Below are 27,687 nucleotides of genomic sequence, written 5' to 3'. Positions count from 1 at the left end.
TGCAATTGTGAATGGAATTGTTTTCCTGATTTATCTTTCTGCTAGTTCATCATTAGTGTATAGGTAAGCAACAGATTTCTATGTATTAATTTTATGTCCTGCAACTTTGCTGAATTCAGATATTAGTTCTAGTAGCTTTGGAGTGGTGTCTTTAGGGTTTTTTATGTACAATATCATGTCATCTGCAAACAGGGGCAGTTTGACCTGTTTGTTACCAATCTGGATGCCTTGTATTTCTTTCTATTTTCTGATTTCCATGGCTAGGACCTCCAGTACTATGTTGAATAAGATTGGGGAGATTGGGAATCACTGTCTTTTTCCCAATCTTAGGTGAAAAGCTTTCAGCTTCTCACTGTTAAGTATGATGTTGGCTGTGGGTTTGATATATATGGTCTTTATTATGTTGATGTACATGCCCTCTATACCCATTTTATTGGTAGTCTTTATCATAAGTGGATGTTGAATTTTGTCAAATGCTTTTTCAGCATCTATGGAGATGATCATGTGGTTTTTGTCCTTCTTTTTGTTGATGTGGTGGATGATGTTGATGGATTTTTGTATGTTGTACCATCCTTGCATCCCTGGTTTGAATCCCACTTGATCATGGTGTATGATCCTCTTGATGTATTTTTGAATTCAGTTTGATAATATTTTGTGAAATATTTTTGCATCTATGTTTATCAGGGACATGGGGGTGTAATTTTCTTTTCTCTAGGGTTCTTTGCCTGGTTTTGGTTGTAGACTGATGCTGGCTTCATAGAATGTGCTTCAAAGTACTCGCTACTCTTCTATTTTTTGGAAAACTTTAAGGATAATGCGTATTATGTCTTCTCTATGTGATAAAATTCAATGGTGAATCCATCTGGTCTGGTAGTTTTTTTCTTGGGTACTATTTGGTTACCACTTCAGTTTGTTGCTGGTAATTACTCTGCTTAGATTTTCTGTTTCTTCCTTGGTCAGTCTTGGAAGGTTGTATTTTTCTAGGAAGTTGTCCATTTCTTCTTGGTTATCCAGATTGTTAGCATATAGATTTTCATAGTATTCTCTAATAATTCTTTGTATTTCTGTGGTGTCCATCATGATATTTCTTTTCTCATTTCTGATTCTGTTTATGTGTGTAGATTCTATTTTTCTCTTATTAAGTCTGCTGTTTGTCTATTTTGTTTATTTTGTCAAAGAACCAGCTCTTGATTTCATTGATTTTTTATGTTATTTTATTCTTCTCAATTTTATTTATTTCTTCTCTGATCTTTATTGTGTCCCTCCTTCTGCTGATTTTAGACCTCATTTGTTCTTCCTTTTTCTGTTTCAATAATCGTGACTTTAGACTATTCATTTGGGATTGTTCCTCCTTTAAATAGCCCTTGATTGCTATATACTTTCCTCTTAGAACTGCCTTCACTGCATCCCACAGAAGTGGGGCTCTGTGCTGTTGTCATTTGTCTCCATGTATTGTTTGATCTCTAAATTTGGTCATTGATTATTTTGGAGCATGTTGTTAAGCCTCCATGTGTTTGGGAGCCTTTTTGTTTTCTTTTTACAATTTATTTCTCATTGCTACCTTTGTCATCTGAGAAGGTGGTTGGTAGAATTTCAATCTTTCTGAATTTACTGAGGCTCTTTTTTGGCTTCGTACGTGGTCTATTCTGGAAAATGTTCCATGTGTACTTGAAAAGAATGTGTATCCTGCTGATTTTGGTTGTAGAGTTTTGTAGATGTCTGTTAGGTCTGTCTGTTCTAGTGTGTTGTTCAGTGCCTCTGTGTCCTTAATTATTTTATGTCTTGTTGATCTGTCCATTGGAGTGAGTGGTGTGTTGAAGTCTCCTAGAAAGAATGCATTGTGTTTTATTTCCTCCTTTAATTATGTCACTATTTGTTTCACATATCAGTGCTCCTGTTTTGGGTGCATTGATATTTATAATGGTTACATGGTCTTGCTGGACTGATGCCTTTATCATTATATATTGTCTTTCTTTTTCTCTTGCTTCTTTCTTTGTTTTGAAGTGTATTTTGTCTGATAGAAGTACTGCAACACCTGCTTTTTTCTCTCTATTGTTTTCATAATATATATTTTTCCATCCCTTCACTTTAGTCTGTGTATGTCTTTGGGTTTGAGGTGAGTCTCCTGTAAGCAGAATATAGATGGGTCTTGCTTTTTTATCCACTCTATTACTCTATGGTTTTTGGTTGGTGAATTCAGTCCATTTACATTTATGGTGATTATCCAAATATATGTACTTATTGCCATAGCAGGCTTTGATTTCATGGTTACCAAAGGTTCAAAGGTAGCTTCTGGACTATCTAAGCATATAACTTAACTCCCTTATTAGGCTATTATAAACACAGTTTGATGATTCTTTATTTCTCTCCCTTCTTATTCTTCCTTCTTCATTCTTTATATGTTAGGTGTTTTATTCTATACTTCGTTGTGTTTCCTTTGACTGCTTTTGTGAATATTTGATTTTGTTTTTTTGCTTTTAGTTATTATTTGGTTGGTCTGCTTTCTTTGCTGTGATTTTATTTTCTCTGATGACATCTATTTAGCCTTAGGAGTGCTTCCATTTAGAGCAGTCCCTTTAAAATATCCAGTAGAGGTGGTTTGTGGGAGGCAAATTTCCTCAACTTTTGCTTGTCAGTGAATTGTTTAATTCCTCCTTCAAATTTAAATGATAATCGTGATGGATACAGTATTCTTGGTTCAAGGCCCTTCTGTTTCATTGCATTAAATATATAATGCCATTCTCTTCTGGCCTGTAAGGTTTTTGCTGAGAAGTCTGATGATAGCCTTATGGGTTTTCCTTTGTAGGTGATCTTTTTCTCTCTCTGGCTGCCTTTAATACTCTGTCCTTGTCTTTGTTCTTTGCCATTTTAATTATTATATGTCTTGGTGTTTTCCTCCTTGAGTCCCTTGTGTTGGAAGATCTGTGGACTTCCATGGTCTGAGAGACTATTTCTTTCTCCAGCTTGCAGAACTTTTCAGCAATTATTTCTTCAAAACACTTTCTATCCCTTTTTCTCTCTCTTCTTGTTCTGGTACCCCTATAATGCATATATTGTTGTTTGGTTTGGTCACACAGTTCTCTTAATATTCTTTTATTCCTAGAGATCTTTTTGTCTCTCTCTGCCTCAGCTTCTCTGTATTCCTGTTCTCTGATTTCTATTCAATCAGCGATCTCTTGCACCTCATCCAGTCTGCTCTTAAGTCCTTCTACTGATTGTTTCATTTCTGTTATCTCCCTCCAGACTTCATCCCTTAGCTCTTGCATATTTCTCTGCAGGTATGCCAGCATGGTTATGACTTTTATTTTGAATTCTTTTTCAGGACGATTGGTTACATCTATCTAACCAGGCCCTCTCTCTGGTGTTGTCTGTGTGATTTTTGACTGGACCAGATTCTTCTGCCTTTTCATGGCAATAGAGGTTGTCACAGGCAGGTGGTGTGTGTGTTAGCTGGGAGAACAAAGTCCCTTCCTGCTTGCTGGTCACCTTGCCCTTCTCTGCTGCCTGTTTCAGTTATCCACACTCCAGGAGCAGTCTGTGGGATAATCTCCTGAGCTGCAGTGGGGGGGCGGCCCTTGGGGGTAGCCTAGAGCCCTGCAGGGTATGGCAGACACATAGGGTGTGTTCTCTCGAGAGAATGGCTCCCCTCCGTGCCTTCTGGACCTTGCTCCAGCTTCCATTGCCTGTGCCGGTTACCTACACACAGGGAGCTGTCACTGGGATAATCTCCTGAGCTTCCATGGGTGGGGCATCCCCTGGGCTACCCTAGAGCTAGTGGCACCCCAGTGGCAGACGCATAGGGTGTATTCTCCTGGGAGAACGGCACCTCTTTGTGCCTTCCAGACCTTGCTCCAGTTGTCTCTGTCTGTGCTGGGCAGCTACACACTGGTGGCAGCCTCTGGGTCTGTCCCAGTTAGAAGCATGGTGGGAGGAGACTCTGGGTGGTTGCTGTGGGCGGAGCTGTTCTCTAGCTGCTCCGCAGCTATGGTGGGTCAACTGGTTTGCTTGCCACACCAGATGAAGGGAATGAATGGCAGGCTGTTTATCGCCATGAGGGGCTTCAGGGCTGGGTTATGCCCCAGGGGGTTGGGGCACCTGAAGTTCCTTAGGATTACCAGCCTGCTGGGCTGTGTGTGCCAGGATGATTTTGGCCAGCTGTTAAGCCCTTGTCCCTTTAAGACTTTTAAAAAGCACTCGCTTTTCTTTTTTCCCAGGGGAGCCAGTCATGGGGACCCACCTGCATTCTTCATCTCGGATTTTACTTTTCCGTTTCTCTAATATCCAGTACACCATGCAATGTGTGTCATTGCTCCTGGTGCAGATTACTAGGGCTGGTTATTTAGCAGTCCTATGCTTCCACTCCCTCCCCACTCTGATTCTTTTCCTCCTACCAGTGAGCTTGGGTGGGGGGAGTGCTTGGGTCCTGCCAGTTCACAGCTTTGTATCTTACCCTTTCTGTGAGATGCTGAGTTCTTGCAGATGTAGATGTAGCCTGGTTAGTGTACTGTATCTTCTGGTCTGTCTTTTAGGAGTTGTTGTAATTGTTGTATTTTAAAAAATATATATGGTTTTGGGAGTAGATTTCTGCCACCCTACTCATGCCACCATCTTGAACCCCACCACCTATTCTTTCTTTATAGGCTGGTGTGGATGGGGCTGAAAAGATTAAATATATGGTTATTTGTATATTTTAGTAATATCTCTATTTTCTATTTTAAGCATATTAGCAATTACTGCTATCTTTTAAATGATCAGTTTTTTACTAAGACCTTCTTATTGGTTTTTCAGCCATTTGTAACTTTTTTGGAGAATTAGTAATTATCTTCATTTTTTAAGCAGTGATTATTATGGTGGGCTGAATGGTAACCCCAAAAGAGATTTTTCAATGTCCTAATCCCCAGAACCTGTGAAAGACACCTTATTTGAAAAAAGAGTCTGTGTATATGTAATGAAGTTAAGGACCTCAAAATGAGGAGATTACCCTGAATTATCTAGGTGGGTCTTAAATGCCATCACATGTGTCCTCATAATAAAGAAGCAAGGGAAGGTAAAAGGCACACAGAGGGAAAGAGACATCTGGAGGCAAAGGCAATGTGAAGATGGAGCAGAGAAAAATGTGGCTACAAGTCAAGGAATCGTGGCAGCCAACAGAAGCTGCAAGGAATGGATTATCCCCTGGATCCCCCAGAGGAAAGTGTGCCCTAATGACACTTTGATTTTACCCTCTGGCCTCTTGAACTGTGAGAGAATGAATTGCTATTGTTTTATGCCACCACATTTGTATTAATTTGTTACAGCAGCCACAGGAAACTAATACAATTATTAATGTGCTTCAAGTCCAAAGTGTTTTGAGTACATGGGCCCAATATTAAGCATCTGGCTTCTTTGTCAGCTAGCTTCACATGGGAGAGTAGACTATTTGTGTTAATTACTTACCCAACTAGTAGTTTTGCAAAAGATAAATAATGATCATGTTTTAAATATATAAGGATACAATATCACCACAGGAGAAAAATCAGGCAAAGAAAATAATCATAACTTTTGAATGTCTTTCAAAAGGAAGGGCGTTGGTCTACAAGAATGGAGAATAAAATTTGTAAATAAGCAGTCTTGACTAGATATGAGCTGTATCAGTGATTATAAGGCAAAGAAATAATTCAGCATTAGAATGAGCAATTCAGTTGGAGGAATGAAGAGTCAGTTAAGCTTCTGAGTTGCTTACCATTTAATTGACTGAAGAGCCATTCAATGTGTAAGATGAATATATATGCTCAGCAGGTGTCTCATACATTGTATGTGCTCCAATTTTAATTGTATATTATCTAGTTATCATTACTATTATTTTTATTAATTAACTTATAACCTTTAGTTGATATGGATACCTTTTAAAAGCTGTGAATGGGGAGTAACAGACTGCACACTGACGCCTTGAAAGTTTCTTTGCCAACAGGCACTTGTAATTGAGGTGGAGAGACAATGTGTATTGGCTGTGATTATAAAGTAATAAATATTTGCTTTTAAAAAACAATGGTTGCACATGCAAAGCATATTGTTCCCTTCCAAGTTGGTTACTTCAGGGAATTTATATTATTCTCTCAAAACTGCCATTACTTAAGTGTGTTTTTGGCACTCCTCCCTAGAGATTGTCTCCAGAGCCTACAGCATGTTGCTTAGAATCTACTTTGAGATGACAGGCCTTTATTCTTTAAGGGTGGAGCAGCTTTCTCTTTTGGAACTGAGCTCAAGTTTTCTAGGGTAACTTCTTTGAAATAGAACATATGTATATGCAAGTACTTGGATTTGTATTCTAAAGACAAATTCATTTTATTGCTTTATTGGCAGATCCCATATAACATCAGCCTTAAAATGGGCATTTCAAATTTTCTAGTCCCATCCCATTCATTTCTCATTGCCCCTGACAGGATCTTTACCTCCAACAATTATGATGAAAAGTGCTGATTACTTTGTAAGGCACTCTATTTCATTGTTACCCATTTATATTTTTAGAAAATCCTTCTATAGTTAAATGAGACAAGATGTGGGCAGGTGCCCAAGTTAGTACATGGAACATAGTACACAATAAACATTTATAACTTGCTTATGTAGCCTTGAAAGGTACCTCCCTCCAAAATCTCTCTTCTGAAGCAACAAAGGTTAACTATTAATTCTTCTTCCATATGACCAATCTTCAATTATTTAAAAATATATTTACTTGATGTGCTCCTGAATCTTCTCTGCTCCAGGCCAAGCACCCTCGGGTCCCTCTGTTATCTTCATGTCATAATTTCTAGATAGGATACACTTGAAATAGGTAATAATACTAAGTACTGTATGATAAGAGAGAAATGAGTAGTATACAGAGCTAGTAAAGTAATCCATAAGCAGGATAACCATAGGCCAGAATGATCTTGAGAAGATTTTTTGTGGTAGAGGTGGAACTTCCACTGGGCTTAAAATTCAAATAGAATTTGGACAGACTGAAAACAGAATAGTGTACATCCCTTAAGTGAGTTGAAGGGGCTTATGACTAAGTTCTATACAGTGATGGGCAGGCTTATTATTTATTCTTTCTGCCTGGAGACAGGGGCTTGTATTAAAAAGTTGAGAGGAATAAGGGGAAATAGTGATAAATAAAATTGAAGATGGTTTTATCCTTTAAAGCTGGGCCCTTTAGCTAGCAGCTGTTGCAACTGAGGGTAGCTGGAAGGAGAATCAACGGTTCCTGGCAAAGTAGAGGCTCTATCTTTGGGAAAGAAGATGCTAATTACAATGGGTGCTAATTGTTTCTATTTGAAAACTCTCGTAGCAGGTTTTCTGAAAACACTTACATTAAGTAAGCATTAGATGAGTAACCAAATCGCTGTTAGAAAAGAATCTTCTCTACTGCTTGTGTGGAAAGACTCAGTTGCTTAATGAAATGAGTTTGGTGCCTCCTCTTCCATTATACTGGTTACTGGGAGCTGATAATTGGAAATGTTTTGAGGGAAAAAGTTACAATTAAGGTTTAGGGGGTTTGGTGTATAGGGATTTTTTTCCCTTTGGATTTTTAGTGTTTATTTTTAAGTCAAATTATAACTCACTTTTAGGAGGAAAGGCTCAGTTTTTGTCAGTGTTCAAATAAATTGTCTATTTGAATTCTTGTACAATGCTGAAATAGCCCTGGGCATACTGGAAACAGTAGATGTTGGTTCACTTGCTACTTGATTGGCCACATAGGCACATATACTTAGCAACTTCACTTTTTCTTCCTCCCTTGCTCACTGTCTCCTTCATTCCTTACTCCCCATCAATATACCTTGAGCTTTTGGTCTATATCTGTTATATACCAATGTGCTTGACTCTCTTGATTGGGATTTCTATCCCTCACACAAACCAAGGATGTAGAATGTGAGGTATTTGAACAGTGTCTCAGTTGAGAACTTGTCTGGTTTTTTTTGGAAACAGCACCTTCATTTTTGCTTTTAATCCTTGTGTATCCTCACAGGTGATTGTCCATTACCTGAAGGGGGAAAACAAGGCATAGCATAGTGGAGGGCAAGAGGTGCAGCTTCTATTTTATACTCAAGGGGAAAATATGATCTGATCATCCTTACTTATCATGGTTTCCACTGTACTATGTTTCTCCTCCCCCTCAGCACTGATTACCAGGTCATGAATATTGTAGATACTCAAATGAATGAGGTCTAATTCAGAGATCCTATTTCCTGTAGCCAGAGAGCACTTAAGCACTTTATAGTTAACAAGTGATATATATGTAGATGACCATTAATTATCTTTACAAGTAGCTGCCATGGTAGGGTTTGTGTAGCTTATTTATTTACCTACCTCCATTGGTATATCTAGCAACCACTAACCAATTAGAGCAATCCCTGGCCCATTTAAAACATTCATGTCCAACTGTTTTTGCTGGATAAATGGTGGTAGATTATTACTAGATGCAGTTACAGAGATATCCTAGTCTCTCATGTTTGTATTTCTTTCTACTTCACCTTGTACATAGGAGGCATCCCAACAGTGCTTGTTGAATTGCTGAATAGAATCAGAGATCTAATAACTGTCAAATCAGAAACAGCAACTCTTCCAGTGTGTTTTAGAGTTATGACATAGTTACAGCCAAAAGTATAGAGAAGGTTTGCTATTGTGGTTTAGATGAACCAAGGCTTGTTAACAAGCTCATTTAAAGAGAAATCAGGCAAGTCATTTGTGGACTAGAAATTTCCTCAGTCATTCCTCTGTAGCACCCCTGTATTCATGAGTTCTTACCAGGGTAGTTGAGAAAATTTACTGCCAGCAACTATTAGCTGTTCTCTTGTGGTGAGCAGTGTGGAGTGGAAGGAGACTTACGAGGTGGGGGAAAGTATGCAAAATTTCAGGACTCATAAGTTTTGGGACCTTTCATTAATGATAATTCAAAATCCCAGGATAATCAATGAAAAGTGCAAGAGTTACACTTAGAAGGCACTCCAGGGATATGACCCAAAGAAGAGTCTGAAGCCAGGATGGTACTCTCAATTCTATAGGAGAGGACCCGAAAGGTCATTCTATTTTTTTTCTTTTTGGGGGGTGAGCATTGTTTTTTTTTTTTTGGTATCATTAATGTACAACTACATGAGCAACATTATGGTTACTACACTCTGCCCATTATCAAGCCCCTACCACATAACCCATTACAGTCACTGTCCATGAGTGTAGTAAAATGATATAGAATCACAACTTCTGTCTTATATTGCCTTCCCCGTACAACCACAATACATTATGTGTGCTAATTGTAATGCCCCTTTTTCCCCTTTACCCCCCCCTTCCCACCCATCCTCCCCAGTCCCTTTACATTTGGTAACTGTTAGTCCATTCTTGGGTTCTGTGAGTCTGCTGCTGTTTTGTTCCTTCACTTTTTGCTTTGTTCTTATACTTATAGATGGCGAAATCATTTGATACTTGTCTTTTTCCACCTGGCTTATTTCACTGAATATAATAGCCTGTAGCTCCATCCATGTTGTTGCAGATGGTAGGATTTGTTTTCTTCTTATGGCTGAATAATATTCCATTGTGTATATGCACCCTATCTTCCTTATCCATTCATCTACTGATGGACACTTACATTGCTTCTATTTCATGGCTATTGTAAATAGTGCTGTGACAAACATAGGGGTGCACATGTTTTTCTCAAAGTGGGCTCCTGCATTCTTAAGGTAAATTCCTAGAAGTGGAATTCCTGGGTCAAATGGTATTTCTATTTTAGTTTTTTGAGGAACCTCCATACTGCTTTCCACAATGGTTGAATTAATTTACATTCCCACCAGCACTGTAGGAGGGTTCCCCTTTCTCCACATCCTCACCAACATTTGTTGTTGTTTTTTCTTTTGTATGTTGGCCATCCTTACAGGTGTGAGGTGATATCTCATTGAGGTTTTAATTTGCATTTCTCTGATGATTAGCAATGTAGAGCATCTTTTCATGTGCCTGTTGGCTGTCTGAATTCCTTTTTTGGAGAAGTGTCTGTTTAGCTCCTATGCCCAATTTTTAATTGGATTATTTGCTTTTTGTTTGTTGAGGTGCATGAGCTCTTTGTATATTTTGGATGTCAACCCCCTATTGGATATGTCATTAATGAATATATTTTCCCATACTGTAGGATGTCTTTTTGGGGGTATCATTAATCTACAATTACATGAGGAACATTATGTTTACTAGGCACCCCCTTCACCAAGTCCCCCCTCACAGCCCCATTACAGTCACTGTCCATCAGAATAGTAAGATACTGTAGAATCACTACTTCTCTTCTCTGTGTTGTAGAGCCCTCCCTGTGTCCCCCACACACACATTATATATGCTAACCATAATGCCCTCTTTCTTTCTCCCACCCCCCTTATCCCTTCCTTCCCACCCATCCTCTCCAGGTCCCTTTCCCTTTGGTAACTGTTAGTCCATTCTTGGGTTCTGTGATTATGCTACTGTTTTCTTCCTTCAGTTTTTTCTTTGTTCTTATACTCCACATATGAGTGAAATCATTTGGTACTTGTCTTTCTCTGCCTGGCTTGTTTCACTGAGCATAATACCCTCTAGCTCCATCCATGTTGTTGCAAATGGTAGAATTTGTTTTCTTCTTATGCGTGAACAATATTCCATTGTGTATGTGTACCACATTTTCTTTATCCATTAATCTACTGATGGACACTTAGGTTGCTTCCATTTCTTGGCTATGGTAAATAGTGCTGCGATAAACATAGGGGTGCATATCTCTTTTTCAAACTGGGCTGCTGCATTCTTAGGGTAAATTCCTAGAAGTGGAATTCCTGGGTCAAATGGTATTTCTATTTTGAGCTTTTTGAGGAACCTCCATATTCCTTTCCACAATGGTTGAACTAATTTACATTCCCACCAGCAGTGTAGGAGGGTACCCCTTTCTCCACAACCTCACCAACATTTGTTGTTGTTTGTCTTTTGGATGGTGGTGATCCTTACTGGTGTGCGGTAATATCTCATTGTGGTTTGAATTTGCATTTCCCTGATGACTAGTGATGTGGAGCATCTTTTCATGTGTCTGTTGGCCATCTGAATTTCTTCTTTGGAGAAGTGTCTGTTCACATCCTCTGCCCATTTTTTAATTAGATTATTTGCCTTTAGTTTGTTGAGGTGCATGAGCTCTTTATATATTTTGGGTATCAAGCCTTTATTGGATATGTGATTTATGAATATATTCTCCCATACTGTAGGATGCCTTTTTGTTCTGCTGATGGTGTCCTTTGATGTACAGAAGATTTTCACCTTGATATAGTCCCACTTGCTCATTTTTGCTTTTGTTTCCCTTGCCCGGGGAGATATGTTCATGAAGAAGTTGCTCATGATTATGTCCAAGAGATTTTTGCCTATGTTTTTTTCTAAGAGTTTTATGGTTTCACAACTTACATTCAAGTCTTTGATCCATTTCGAGTTTACTTTTGTGTATGGATTTAGACAGTAATCCAGTTTCATTCCCTTACATGAGGCTGTCCAGTTTTGCCAACACAAGCTGTTTAAAGGCTGTCATTTCCCCCATTGTATATCCATGGCTCCTTTATTGTATATTAATTGACCATATATGTTTGGTTTAAATATGTAGACTCTCTATTCTGCTCCACTGGTCTACTGGTCTGTTCTTGTGTCAGTACCAAATTGTGTTGATTACTGTGGCTTTGTAGTAGAGCTTGAAGTTGGGAAGCGAGATGCCCTCCGCTTTGTTCTTCCTTCTCAGGATTGCTTTGGCTATTTGGGGTCTTTTGTAGTTCCATATGAATTTTAGAACTATTTGTTCTAGTTCATTGAAGAATGCTTTGGTATTTTGATAGAGATTGCATTGAATCTGTAGATTGCTTTAGGCAGGATGGCCATTTTAACAATATTAATTCTTCCTGGCCAAGAGCATGGAATGAATTCCCATTTATTAGTCTCCTCTTTAATTTCTCTTAAGAGAGTCTTGTAGTTGTCAGGGTATAGGTCTTTCACTTCCTTGGATAGGTTTATTCCTAGGTATTTTAATCTTTTTGATGCCATTGTGAATGGAATTGTTTTCCTGATTTCTCTTTCTGCTAGTTCATTGTTAGTGTAGAGGTATGCAACAGATTTCTGTGTATTAGTTTTGTATCCTGCAACTTTGCTGAATTCACATATTAGTTCTAGTAGTTTCAGAGTGTAGTCTTTAGGGTTTCTTATGTGCAATATCATGTCATCTGTAAACGGTGACGGTTTGACTTCTTCCTTACCAATCTGCATGCCTTTTATTTCTTTGTTTTGTCTAATTGCTGTGGCTAGGACCTCCAGTACTATGCTGAATAAAAGCCAGGAGAGTGGGCATCCCTGTCTTGTTCCCAATCTCAGAGGAAAAGCTTTCATCTTCTCACTGTTAAGTATAATGTTGGTTGTGGGTTTGTCATATATGGCCTTTATTATGTTTAGGCACTTGCCCTTTATACCCATTTTATTGAGAGTTTTTATAGTGAATGGATGTTGAATCTTGTCAAATGCTTTTTCAGTGTCTATGGAGATGATCATGTATTTTTTGCCCTTCTTTTTGTTGATGTGGTGGATGATGTTGATGGATTTTTCAAAGATTGTACCAACCTTGCATTCCTGTGATGAATCCCACTTGATCATGTTCATCAGAGATATTGGTTTGTAGTGTTCTTTTTTTCTGCTGTCTTTGCCTGGTTTTGATATTAGGATGATGCTGGTTTTATAGAATGAGTTTGGTACTATGCCCTCCTGTCCTATTTTTGGGAAATTTAAAGGAGAATGGAGTTTATGTCTTCTCTGAATGTCTGATAAAATTCAGTGGTGAATCCTTCTTATGCAGGAGTTTTGTTCCTGGGTAGTTTTTTTTATTACTGATTCAATTTCATTGCTGGTAATTGGTCTACTTAGATTTCCTATTGCTTCCTTGGTCAATCTTAGAAGGTTGTATTTTTCTAGAAAGTTGTACATTTCTTCTAGGTTATCCACTTTGTTAGCATATAGATTTTCATAGTATTCTCGAATAATTCTTTGTATACCTGTGGTGTCTGTAGTGATTTTTCCTTTCTAATTTCTGATTCTGTTTATGTGTGTAGATTCTCTTTTTCTCTTAATAAGTCTGCTAGCAATTTATCTATTTTGTTTATTTACTCAAAGAACCAGCTCTTGATTTCATTAATTTTTTCTTTTGTTTTATTCTTCTCAATTTTATTTCTTCTCTGATCTTTAATATATCCCTCCTTCTGTTGACTTTGGGCCTCGTTTGTTCTTCTTTGTCCAGTTTCTATAATTGTAGCTTTTAACTATTCATTTGGTATTGTTTTTCCTTCCTTAAATAGGCCTTGATTGCTATATCCTTTCCTCTTAGAACTGCCTCCAGTGTGTCCACAGAAATTCAGGTGTTGTGCTGTTTTCATTTGTCCCCATATATTGTTTGATGTCTATTTTAATTTGGTTGTTGATCCATTGCATATTTGGAACATATTTTTAAGCCTCCATGTGTTTGTGAGCCTTTTTGTTTTCTTTGTGCAATTTATTTCTAGTTTTCTGCGTTTGTGATCTGAGAAGGTGGTTGGTAGAATTTCAATCTTCTTGAATTTACTGAGGTTATTTTTGTGGCCTACTATGTGGTCTCTACTGGAAAATGTTCCATGTGCACTTGAGGAAAATGTGTATCCTGCTGCTTTTGGGTGGAGTATTCTATATATGTCTGTTAGGTCCATCTGTTCTAGTGTGTTGTTCAGTGCCGTTATCTACTTACTTATTTTCTGTCTGGTTGATCTGTCTTTTAGAGTGGTGTGTTGAAGTCTCCTAAAATGAATACATTGCATTCTTTTTGCTCCTTTAATTCTGTTGGTATTTGTTTCACATACATAGGTGCCTCTGTGTTGGGTTCATAGATATTTATAATGGTTATGTCCTCTTGTTGGACTGTCCCCTTTATCATTTTTAATGTCCTTCTTTGTCTGTTGTTACTTTCTTTGTTTTGAAGTCTATTTTGCCTAATACAAGTAGTGCAGCACCTACTTTTTTCTCCCTATTATTGCCATGAAATATCTTTTTCCATCCCTTGACTTTTAGTCTGTAGTTGTCTTTGGGTTTGATGTGAGTCTCTTGTAAGCAGCATATATATGGATCTTCTTTTTATCCATTCAGTAACTCTATGTCTTTTGATTGGTGCATTCAGTCCATTTACATTTAGGTTGATTATCAATAGATATGTACTTATTGCCATTGCAGGCTTTGGATTCATGGTTACCAAAGGCTCAAGGGTAGCTTCTTTATTTTCTAACCATCTGACTTAATTCACTTATTATGCTATTATAAACACAGTCCATTGATTATTTTTCTCCCTTCTTTTTGTTCCTCCTCTACTCTTTATATGTTAGGTGTTTTATTCTGTACTCTTTTGTGTTTCCCTTGACTGATGTTGTAGATAGCTGCTTTTATTTTGCTTTAGTAAGTATTTGATTCATCTACTCTCTATGCTGTGGTTTTATTTTCTCTGGTGATATCTACTTAGCCTTAGGAGCACTTTCATCTAGAGTAATCCCTTTAAAATGCACTGTAGAGATGGTTTGTGGGAAGTATATTCCCTCAACTTTTGCTTGTCTGGGAATTGTTTAATCCCTCCATCATATTTAAATGATAATCATGCTGGATACAGTATTCTTGGTTTAAGGCCCTTCTGTTTCATTTCACTGAATATATCATGCCATTCTCTTCTGGCCTTTAAGGTTTCTGTTGAAAATTCTGATGATAGCCTGATGGGTTTTCCTTTGTAGGTAGACTTTTTTCTCTCTCTGGCTGCCTTTAATGCTCTGTCCTTGTCTTTGATCTTTGACATTTTAATTATATGTCTTCATGTTGTCCTCCTTGGGTCCCTTGTGTTGGGAGATCTGTGGACTTTTGTGGTCTGAGAGGCTATTTCCTTCTCCAGATTGGGGAAGTTTTCAGCAATTATTTCCTCAAATACACTTTCTATCACTTTTTCTCTCTCTTCTCCTTCTGGTACCACTATAATGTGAATATTGTTCCACCTGGATTGGTCACACAGTTCTCTTAATATTCTTTAATTCCTAGAGATCCTTTTCTCTCTCTCTACCTCAGGTTATCTGTATTCCTGTTCTCTGATTTCTGTTCCATGAGCAGTCTCTTGCACCTCATCCATTCTGCTCATAAATCCTTCCATTGTTTGTTTAATTTCTCTTATCTCCCTTCGGACTTCATCCCTAAGCTCTTGAATATTTCTCTGTAGCTGCAGCAGCATGCTTATGAGTTTTATTTTGAGTGCTTTTTCAGGAAAATTGGTGATTTTTATTTCACCAGGTCCTCTCTCTGGTGTTTGAGGGGTTTTGGACTGAACAAGGTTCTTCTGCTTTTTCATGGCAATGGAAGGGATTGCCGGTGAGTGGTGTGTGTGTCAGCTGGGATAACAAAGTCCCTTTACTGCTTGCTGGTCTCCTTGCCTATCTCCATTGCCTGTGCCAGTCAACTGCACACTGGGAGCAGCCTCTGGATTAACTCCCTGAGATGCCATGTGCGGGGCAGCTCTCAGGATGGCCTTGGACACTGGCAGTGGTTGCAGGTGAGCAGCATGTGTTTGCCATGAGAACAGAGCTCCTACATGCTTCTTGAACTCCACGCCAGTTTCCTCTGCCTGTGCTGGTTAGGCGGGTGCAGGGGTTGGCCTGTGGGTTAATCCTCTGAACTGCCATGGGTGGGGCAGCCCTCAGGATGGCCTAGGGCACTTGCAGGGGTTGCAGGTGGGCAGCGCATGTTCGTCACAAGAAGAAAGCCCCTTTGTTCCTTCCGGACTGTTCACCGGTCTCCACTGTCTGTGCCGGTCAACTGTGGGCATGGGCAGCCTCTGGGTCTGGCCTGGTTAGCCACGTGCTGGGAGAAGCCTCTGCATGGTTGCTGTGGGCAGGGCTGCTCTCCAGCTCTTCTGCAGAAATGGCAGATTAGCTGGTTTGCTTGCAGTGCCAGTGGGGGCAAGTGAACGACAGGCTGTTTATTGCCATGAGGAGCTTTGGAGCTGCGTTTCTGCCAGGGATTAAGGCGCCTGAAGTTCCTTAAAGTTCCCAGCCTGCTGGGCTAAGGGTGCCAGGATGATTTGGCCACCTGTTAACCCCTTGTCCCTTTAAGACTTTTAAAGTCCACGCTTTCCTTTTGTCCCAGGACAGCCGGCGGTGGGAACCTGTTCGCAGTCTTAGTCTCAGATTTTGCTTTTCCATTTCTCTAATATCCAGTACACCATGCAATGTGTGTCTGTGTTCTCAGTGCAGATTACTAGGGCTGGTTATTTAGCAGTCCTGTCCTTCCACTCCCTCCCCACTCTTATTCTTTTCCTCCCACCAGTGAGCTGCGGTGGGGGGGGGGTGCTCAGGTCCTGCTGGGTCACAGCTTTGTATCTTACCCTTTTCTGTGAAATGTTGGGTTCTTGCAGATGTAGACTGGTTCATGTGCTATATCTTCTAGTCACTCTTTTAGGAATTGTTGTACTTGTTGTACTTTCAAAATATATATGGTTTTGGGAGGAGATTTCTGCCACCCTACTCATGTAGCCATCTTGAGAATCTCCCCAAAAGGTCATTCTGAAAGTAGGCTTTAAATACCAACTATGTGAAAAGCTATTTAGGAAATGCAGAGTTAAACCCCCTTGCCACCCCCTAATTTTTTGTCTCATTAGGTGAAGAGGAATAAGAACAATTCAAGGCAAATTATGTGAATTGTTCTAAGTGGTACAAGATACTGAGAAGAGATAAGAGTAATCTTTAATAACTTAGTAAGATTATCACAGTATGAGGAATACATATTTATTTTTCCAGGATAATTATTTTTAATTGCAACTGGACTCAGTTCATAGTGACAATAGACTGCACTGCTTGAAGAAAAGAAGGATATTGTTTATATCTTAAGTAAGGATTGAGCAAATTACTATAATTTTGTCATAAAACTATACAGAAGAGTTAAAATGATAGACTTATACTCATGCTTTTTAGGTTTTCATTAGTTTTTTGCCATTCCATATTCTCTTTATACTATAATGATATATGAGGATGATACTATAAATGATGTATTAGAATCCTGTTTTCTTTTATACCCAGGTATGGTGTGATGCAGTCTGGTAGGAAGTTCTTCAATTTCATCAAGACTTAGAGCTTAAGGCAGAACCCTAAAAACCCAACAGTTTAAAGAAAAAGTAAATACCCTGGAGCAGAGCAAAAGCTGTGTACACTGTCTGAAGCTTTCAAAGGACACCAATGTATCATTGCCATGTGTTGTTAATAGCACCTGTTGAAGGAAACTGGATTGGCAACCTGGCTGATGTGGTGACCAGTCCAGATATAGAGAAATCTTCATTGGGAGCACAATAAAATATTAATTACAAGGTATATGCATGTTTTCAAAACGTTTTTTGAAAAACAAATTTAAAGTAAAACTATCCCACTTTAGTTCTGTTGTTTTAAACTAATTTTCTATTTAACTTAATATCTAGTACCATAAGAAATTTCTTTTTAAAAAACTCAATTTAAAATGTTTTTAAATTTAAAGAAACTGGGTTCTAAGCCTTTGATTTTTCCATGTTCAGTCTGGTTAGAGTTATCACCCAGATTGTAGGGACCAGATTCATCTATATACAGGGTTTATACAGGCTATATACACATTGTGCATACACATACATCTAGATCAAAACATCAGTATTTCCTGGGTTCCATTTTTAATTCCTTTAATTAAAATTTATAATTACTCAGATTCCACTTTATTCTGGACTGAAACCAGTTTTTCTTTCAGATACAAGGCTTTTAAATCCATGGTATTTGCTATTTGGGAAATATTTTAATTACAGATTCCATCTACAATGGTTACCACTCTTCTTTCTCACCAGTTCTTTGGGAAACACACATACACATGAACTCACATATACATATACATACACATACATATTTATAGACAGATAACTGTTATACCATCTAAATAAGAAGTTACTGTGGCTTTCTGATGAGCTTAGGGTTTATTTTTTTCTTTCAATGTCTCATTCATTCCTTCCTCTTATAAGAACCTGAGCAGAGAGTTACATGTAATCATTATCCCCCTGGATGACTAATCTATGATAGCCTGACCCTTTCATTTTCAGACTGTATTTCTACTTTTGTTTTGCTCTCTTCACAGTGGTCTGCTCAGCCCTTCTCTGGTGTTTGCATTTCTGGTGATTGCCTTTGTAGATGAAAAAGTACCTTTGAAAAAATGCAGAAATGGTAGGAAGAAAGAGGAGCAAAACAAAACATTCTTCGTCTTCCATCCATTCTTTTTCTGTTGGATTCAAAGAATCATAGAATGTGACAAAAGCAGGAAACAGAAAAATTACAATTACAGTCTGTTTCTGTTAAGAGAATAGAGAGCCAAATAAGATAGCCAAAATAAGAATTTGGTTAGCATAAGGGAGATTTTTAGAAAAACAGGTTTTGTGTTTGCTGGTATATAGGACTATTGTAATACACAGAAGATTGGGGCAAATTAATTCCTGTCCCATATATTATGCCTTTCCTAGGCAATTGTGCAAAGTGGCTTCTCAGCATGGTTAGACGTTGTAAATCATGAGTTGTTCCAGTTTTAGATGCACAGAAGAAAAGATGGTCCCTGATGGGGATTTTTGGCTGCTGATTCCACAGTACAAATGAGGAAAGGAGATTAAATGGGGTAAAATTTCAGGGGCTGTAGCAAAGACGAGAATTTATTTTCCTTTTAAGGTTTAGGATGACAAAACCTCAAAGTAACACATTTTCATACAGTGGTTTGTTGCCCTAAGTGACTGCAGCTTAATTTACTTTTTCACAATTGCCTGGTAGGCAAGAAGACCACTAAAACTAGAAACTATCATAAGCCATCTTATTTGTGAGATAGAAGGTATTACTGTTATTTAAAGTCTGCTGTTTTTGAGAAGAAATCAGATATCAAGAAGAAGGAAACTGGCCAGAAATTACACAGCAAGTTAGTAACATTCATTTTATGACAACACCAATGTAGACTTCCACTTCCTTTCCTACACTTGAAAGCCTAGAGTGGGTTGGTCAGTTTTATGGTCAGTTTTAACTTCTACTGGATATCCATAGCACAACAGAATGGGAGTCATTGAAATGATATAGTACTTGAAGTTTTGTATGGTGCATATTCCTACAACCACTGTTACCTATTCCACTGCAGTTTAAGTCCCATATTTTTTTCTGTCCTATTGGAGATTAGTCATATTCCTCCCCCTCCTCCTTTTGTCTCATCCAAAATAGGTTAAAAATCTTTCTTACTAAAGAATAATCTTTCTGGAAACCCACCCACCTTCTTTCTCTACTTTACAACCTTCTTTTTTACATGCTTGAAGAGCCAAGTAACTTGAACCTGTCTCCAACCCATTTTCATTATTGTCTTTGTGGCTCTCTTTCTCTATTCTTATCTCCTCACTGAAGATGTGGTATTAAACATACTATTTTCTTCACTACTTATTAAGAAACTGTATGTATCAATTGTATGGGATAGCTCATTGTTTAAACCTGCCTCATGTACTGTCTACCCATGAAGGCAACAATACAAAATATCTTGGGAATAGCTTTCTTTCCCTTCGGTGTGAAGTGGGATGAAAAGGAATCTGACCTGATTTATTTCTGGCATATATCCAGTGATGTATTGGAGCTGACTTGCACCAACTCTTAACAATCAATTGTGCACATAACATCCCAACTCCACATTCATGTTCAGTGATTGGTAGCTTGCAGTTAGCCATGGTGAGAGCATTTACTCCAAGGGAATCAGCAAAGGCAACAATTTTCACCACCCCACTCATTAAACTGGTTGTTAAATATTTATCTGCGTACAACTACTTGTTTTATAATCATTCTTGATCAGAAAGTTTATCTAAGTACCTGTCTACATGCTAGTACTTTGTGAACATGGCCAATAAGTAGTTACTAGAAGCTATCTATCTACCTGTCTGTCTGTCTGTTCATTTATTTGCAAATTTGAGCCTGGAAGATATAAAACCAGGCCTAAGAAATCAGACAAGTAATAATTTTAATATAAGTGGCCAAGATCATCTACAATTCTGACACTGGATCTTTAACACTATATTAGTAGTTTAAGCGAACCAGAATAGCTGCTGTTTAACTGAACAGGTAGGTATTAGATACTGAGAATGAGTTAGATGTTTATAAGCAGCTTTTTTCAAGGTAAATGAGCCATCTGACATGCTACATATTTGGACACAAAGGGTAATACATGGAGGAATGAACCTGATTCTATTTTGACAGCATTTATTTTCAAACCACAGATTATGTATGACAGGCAACATGATCAGAACATTTTCTTATTCTGATGTTTATATTCTTATGTCTTTGACACTTCTAAAAACAGACCCTCTGCAAATGATTTCAGTTTGCTACGGTATTCTCCAGAGGAAATCACTTATACTGACCTTCATCTATGCATTGGAAGGAAAGCTGGAATTAAGAGAATATCAGTTAACTGTGCTGGTGATTTGAGCTCCTGGGCTGCAGCTTAGTGAAATTCTTCATTTATCTCCATGCTAAACTCCCAGCAGTAAAATTGGTTCCTGGCAGTTCTAAATCCTATCTTCACCTAGTACTATCTCAGTAACTAGAATCTCTGTTAATCTGGATCACTGCTATTCACCCCTTCTGGCAGGCTCAGAAACTTATTCCAAGTAATAGAGGGGAGCCCAGTGATGTTCAGTGCATAAAGCACTAAGATGCTGTCATCTTACTCCCCTTGACAGCCTAGCAACCAACTTCACAGACTGGGGCTAAGTCACATGTTGACTAAGATGGCCAGAACTCTAAGACAATTTAGATTCATACAATGGATTGGGGAAGTAAGTGGAAAGACCCCAGGTAAGAGAGAGCTGGATAGACAAAGGTAGTAATCTGTAGTGAGATCATATTAACACATAGTGTGAACTCAAAGGAATTAGGAAGATGTCAGAGACAGGACCTCTCTATTCCTAGGAGTACTGATAGGACAAAAAAGGACCTCAGTTCTAGAGGGCTGGGGTATTGGACAGGGATTTAGTTACTGGATTTGGGACACAATAGAGAGGTTGGGTTGCAATGAACTAGGCAAGAACCTGGTTATCAGAAATAGGGCATCATGGCAGAGAAACAGTGTAGCCATTTTGGATTAGTGTTTCTAAGTAATGGATCCAGGAATACTTAACTCTACCTAGAGGATGAACCGATTCAACACCTACGATGGATGTTGGGTCCTAGCTTTAGATGTGAGAATTACAGGGTGGGAACAAGGCAGAAATCAGTATTGACTGCACCCACCAGATTCTCTTGTTACATGTTTCAGGCCTGCCACACCTTCACCACCTTTTTGATTCATCAGGCAGCCTGGATGGCAGGGGGTTGGTAATTCTGACCCTTCACAGGGACTAGATAAAACTAGCATTTTACCTCAGCTTTAGTGATGGTAAGCTTGAGGTCATTTAACTTGTCTGGGCCTCATCTGTTCTTATCAGTGAAGGGGACAGCCAAAGTGGACATTAATTTGAATTTATGTAAAAGGTATGGCTTATACTCAGTGGGGTAGATACATAGAAAGTACAGGGCAGAATGGCAAAAGTGTGACAGCTTTCTTAGAAACAAATCTTTGGAGGTCAAGGTCTATATCTGACTAATTTCACACTGTACCAAACTCAGTGAGGCTTTTGCTGTGTATTTCTTTAGGAATTAATCGTCCCCACAACAATACACAATATTAGAAGCACAAAATTTCAGAACTAAAAGGAACCTTTAGAAATTCACCTAGTCCAATCCCCTTTATTTTAAAACATGTATAGAAATTGAGGCTCAGACTTGTAACTTGGCCAAAGTCACACAAAGGGGTGACACATGAAGCTTCACACAAATCAGTGATTCTCAAACTTTTGGATGCACAAGAATCACCTGGTGAGCTGATGAGGAACACAGAGGCCCAAGCTTGTTGAAGTAGGATAGAGGATTGGCTTTTGCTTCCCTACTAAGTTCCTTAGATGATTATGATACCCATGATTATGATACCCACTCAACTTCTAGACTGATCTAAGCCATGCTGATTTCTGTAACATTATTTGTATTTTTTTTTCGGTGCTTATTCTTTTAAAAAAATTTTATTGAGGTATAACTGACATACATTATGTCAGTTCCAGGTGTACAACATAGTGATTCAACACTTGTACATACTGTGAAATGATCACCACAATAAGTTTAGTCACCATCTGTCACCATAAAAGGTTACAAAATATTTATTTTCTTGTGATGAGAACCTTCAAGATCCACTCTCCTGACAACCTTCAAATATTCACTGTAGTACTGTATTTCAGTGCTTATTCTACCATATCATTCATTATATCAGTACAGGCTGTAACAGCACTTGTTTTTCTTTGTACTTGCTTCAAGGCTATATCTGACACTGACGGAAGCTGGTAATACTACCACTGCTCTGGGTGTCCAAATTAACCCTTTATCTTCTATTGTACTGTGTTGGAAGAAATCATAAGTCTGTGCTAAACAATCTAGGCCTACAGTCAAAGTTAAGAAGATGGTTAATAAGTTCTAAAAAGATTGTGTTACATTGTGTGGCATAATTTTAAGGCACTTTGGTGGGGCGAGGACAGAAAAGAGAAAGTCCTGACTATAGGAAATAGTACCTGATGGGAAGTTTGTGGGAAATAAGAAAAAGACAATAAACCTTTTTATACTGCAAGGAGTATTTTGAAGAGGCAGTATAGGTTAGTGAGTGAGCCCTTAACTGGTAATGATGGTTATGGATTGGGTTCTCAGCTTTCCTGGAGTGACAAAGATATTTTAACTCCTTTGTGTACCTTGGAATTTTCATCTAAATAGCTAACAACAGCAATCATGGTTCCCTAACTTTCTCTTAGGAATATCTTTAAATTAATGAGATACTAGCACTTTGGCTTCTTTGAGCTCTTTCAATCCAGGTTCTCCAGACCTGTAGCATTACTGTTATGCCTCAAGGACATCTTTATCAGATTTTGTTGCTCCTTGGAGAGCTTGTTGCAGCTTGAATAGAATGATTCTTATATACCCAATATAGAAACTTGCCCTCAGGACTTGAATGATATAAACACCAACTAAGAGGGAAGCAATTAAACTTTGGTAAAGAAGAGTGAATTTTCAGACCTCTAAATGTATACAGCTGATATAAGTGGTTTTTTTCCTTTAGTTTTTACATTTTGAAATAGTTTCATACTTACAGAAAATTTGCAAAAATAAATAGAATAAAATCTTGTATATACTTCACCCAGATCTCCCAAATTTTAACATTTTCACATTTACTTTATCCTTCTCCCTCCATCCCCAACTATTTTCTCATTCATATTATCATCTTTCCTCTATGTGTGGGCGTTGCTATTTCTCTCCCTTATTTTTCCTGAGCCCTTTGAGAATAGTAGCATTTATGATGCCCCTTTACACCTCTAGTACTACCATATTTTCCCTAGAAACAAGATAATTATCTTTAATAACCATAGTACAATGATCAAAATCAGTGTAAGTCCAGGGAGAGGAAATCCTGGGGCAAAATACCTCTAAAAACCAAAATCAGTCAAAGGGAGAAATAAAGTTTAAAACCCGTTTATTGTTTACAAACTGTAGTCCATGGCCGTCTCTCCCCTCTGCTCCTGAAGAAGCAAGCAGGCAAGCAAGCAAGCCCCTCCCTTTAAACTCTCAGGTTCAGACACACCCTCAGTTTCCCAGGTAATTATCCATTGATATGGAGATGAAATTCTCTCCACCCCTGAGGATATGCAAATGCACTAAAGCCAGGCGAGATATTCTGGAAATATTATACTTTTACCCACAGGTTACCCCTCCAGTAATCTCACCTTACCATCTACTCATTCCTCTTTTTCCGCAATGGTCCCTGGATGAGAAAACTGGAGCATTGTGACCAGATTAATGACATAACAGTAGCAACAGCAATAAATTTATGACAATCTTCAAGCTGGAGGATTCAGCTAGGTTCAAAGTCTTGTGCACATTAAATCCATAGCTCGTCCATTCCACAGGCAGGCAGTAGCTGAAGGTTCAGAACAATCATCATGTGGCAGCTGCAGACAGGGTGCGCATCAGGCCACAAGGACTATAGGAGAAAACAACCTTAAGGGTGAAAAGATACATGTTTTAATGACACCAGCATAGGCAAGTCTTCTCCATCAGGTAGGATACATGCAAGACAGTGGTCTTGTGAAAAAACAGTGGCAGGAATGGGATCTTGTTCTGGTCTAGTACACCAGACTTTCATCCCCTCCCTGTGGGAGTGAGGGCTCAAGCGAATCCTGAGTACTGTCCTCCATGAGTTTTGCAGGGACACAGGCTGGGCATGAGGCCTTGACTCTGATTTCCGTGTCCTGGACCTCAGCAGCTGGAACTGCTGCTTTGGCATTAACTGGTGCCACAGTTCTAACAATATTCTATTGGGCTGCCCATCCAGGTTTTCTTTCACTACCCTGGCCTTTATAAAATCAACCCACATCTGGGTCCTTGAGACCTTCATGGGGCCTTTTGTACTTCTCCTTTAAGTCATGGCCCATACTTCCATCTGTGCCCTTATTGTTTCAACCTCCCCCAGATCTGCTAAAGTATGAGTATCCCCACTTATGGGTTGCCCTAGGTGGGGGGCAAGAGTGTTCACTAGGGACCCAAAGAGAGATGTGGGAGCTGTAGCAGCACCAGGTTTCTCATTCCTATAGTGAACACCTCCTCATCAGGGCCCAGGGGGTCCATATTATAGATGATGTTTTTCATACCCAATTCCCACAGCACCTGTTGGAGCTCTGCACATGTTTTTCAAGTACTGGGAAAATATGGTAAATCACCCTGATTAGGCCAAACTATCCTAATGGCAGCTGTCAGCCATTCCAGGAGTGTCTGATTCCCTGAGGCATGATGGGCATTTTGAAACCACTGCAGGAGGGAAGGGTGAGTCATCAGGTAAGCCATTCTACTCATCTCAGTACCTGACACAATAATTTTTTCCACCCCCATATCCCAGAGACATAAAAGCCATGTAGGTAGAGATTCTGATGACCTCTGCCTATACCGGACGCTCCTATCCACCAGCTCATCCTGGGTATAGGGGTGGAATGTGGAGTGCTCCACAACCTGGGGAGGGGGCTGCTCCTCCCCCTGAGTAGCCTGCGTTATTTTGTTTTTATTTTCTTAATTACAGCTGGGCAGGCCTTTAAAACAGGAGAAGATGGTACATCCAGCAGTGGCCTGGGTAGAAGATCTGCCAATGACCCCGCCTCCTCTTCTCCCTCGGGCTTGCCCACCAACGGCTCCTCCTCCACCATTTCCAGGGCTGAAGGCACCACTCTTTCCTCCCCCTCCCCTACAGTCTCCTGCAACGCAGCTTTTCCCATTGTCTCCCCCCTCACCACTGCTAAGGAATCTTCTAGGAGCGTGACCTGCCTTTCCAGTAACTGTCTCTCTTCTTTAACAGCATCTCATAGGTTATCGCCCAGCTCCTCCAAGTGATGCTGAAATGTGTCTCTCTCCTGCCTAAGTCCCTCAATGATCCTCTCTTTCTCCTGTATAAAATTTTCTACTATTTCAATGAAAAGAGACCAGCCGCTACAATGCCAGCCGCTACACAGCCCCCTAAGTCTACACGCTGTCTTCCAACTCACGTAGGGCTAATTCTGCAGCTTCCAGTGTTTCCATCCTTCCCCAGTTATGGGGAAAGCCCCACCCCTCTAAGAGGTACTTTACCCTAGATCAATTCCCCACTAGGGGTTCCCAATTTGGAAATCGCACAGCTGGGGGGATAATAGGTGAAGAGGCACCCTCTGCCATTGCATCCACTGGGGCCTCCCCACCATCTACAGGAACAGCCCTCCCAAAGGTTGTACCCATTATGACAGATTTCAGGTTCAGAGGCACCCTGCCAACTGCCACCAGATATAAGTCCAGGGAGAGGAAATCCCAGGGCAAAATACCTCTAAAAACCGAAATCAGTCAAAGGGAGAAATAAAGTTTAAAACTCGCTTATTCCTCACAAACTGCAGTCCAGGGCCGTCTCTCTCCTCTGCTCCTGAAGAATCAAGCAAGCAAGCAAGCCCCTCCCTTTAAAATCTCAGGTTCAGACACACCCTCGGTTGCCCAGGTAATTATCCATTGATATGGAGATGAAATTCTCTCCACCCCTGAGGATATGCAAATGCACTAAAGCCAGGCAAGATATTCCAGAAATGTTACAATTTTACCCACAATCAGGAATTTAATCATTGTTACAATAATGTTCTTTATACAAAGGAAAATCTCAAATCATGTGTAACATTCAGTTGTCACAACTCTAATCTCCTTTAACCTAGAATAGTTCCTCAAAGTTACTTGTCTTTTAAGACATTGATATTTTTGGAGTACAGATGAGTTATTTATTAACACCTTTATTGAGATATAATTAGCATACCATAGGGTTCACCCATTTAAAGTACACAATTCCGTGTTCTTTAGTATATTTATAGGGTCTTACAACCACCACCACAATCTAATTTTAGAACGCTGTCCCTGATGAAAGAAACCCCATTATACATTGACAGTTATTCCCCACTACTCCCAACACTAGGCAACCATTGATCTACTTTCTGTCTGTGTGTATTTGCCTATTCTGGGCATTTCTTATAAACAGAATCATACACTATGTGGCCTTTGTTTTTGGCTTCTTTCACTTGTGTAACTCCAGGAGGAAAATATGTTCCCAGCCAGGGGCAAATAACCTTTGAAGCAAAAATCAGTCAAATGGAGAAATAAAGTGGGAAAAACATATTTATTGCTTAAGGCAGTCATCTACTTCTGCTTGCCAGTGTCTCTTGTGACCCGGCTGCAAAAAGGACCCCACCAAACCTCTCCAGTTCCGGTGCATGCTTGCTCTCCAACCCTCTTGTGAACACCTATTGATATGGAGATGGACTAAGGCCAGGCAAGAGATTCTGGAAATATTGCCATTTTACCCACAACTTGGCATGTTTTTGAGGTTCATCTATGTTATAGCATGTATCAGTACTTCATTCCTCTTCATGACTGTGATGGTTAATTTTATGTGCCAACTTCACTGGGCTAAGAATGCCCAGATGGCTGGTAAACATGATTTCTGGCTGAGGGTGTTTCCAGAAAATATTAGCATTTGAATCATTAGTCTAAGCAAAGAAAATCCTACCTTACCAGTGTGGGTGGGTATCATCCAATCCCCTGAGGGCCTGAATAGAACAAAAAGGCAGAGGAAGGAGAATTTTTTCTCTTCTTGAGCTGGGATATATATCCTCTTCTGCCCTTTGACATTGGAGCTTCTGGTTCTTGGGCCTTTGGATTCTGGGACCTCCATTTCTTGCCATTTCCTTCAGCTTGCAGACAGAAGATTGTGGGTCTTCTTGGCCTCCATAACCATGTAAAACAAGTTCTATAATAAATAGATACATAAATTTGTTGGTTCTGTTTCTTTGGAGAATCCTGAGTAATACAATGACTGAATAATATTCCATTGTTTGCATATGTCACATTGTTTATCCATACATAATGAAGGACATTTGAGTTAACACATTTTGACTACTGAAAATAATGCTGCTATGTACATTAATGTACGTTTTTCTGTGGTCATATGTTTTCAGCTAAGTGGATTTGCTGG

General features: G+C 39.2%; 1 protein-coding gene across 3 annotated transcripts in view; it reads left to right on the top strand.

The window, feature by feature from the left end:
- The window catches only part of NEXMIF (neurite extension and migration factor), a 199,668-nt gene that overhangs the window by 53,893 nt on the left and 118,088 nt on the right, over positions 1-27,687 (top strand). The window lies entirely within an intron of this gene.

The sequence above is a fragment of the Manis javanica genome, chromosome X, assembly GCF_040802235.1.
Source record: "Manis javanica isolate MJ-LG chromosome X, MJ_LKY, whole genome shotgun sequence".
In the NCBI taxonomy this organism is placed as follows: domain Eukaryota; kingdom Metazoa; phylum Chordata; class Mammalia; order Pholidota; family Manidae; genus Manis; species Manis javanica.
The sequence above is the reverse complement of the archived record's forward strand: the minus strand, read 5'-3'. Positions and strand labels throughout refer to the sequence as shown.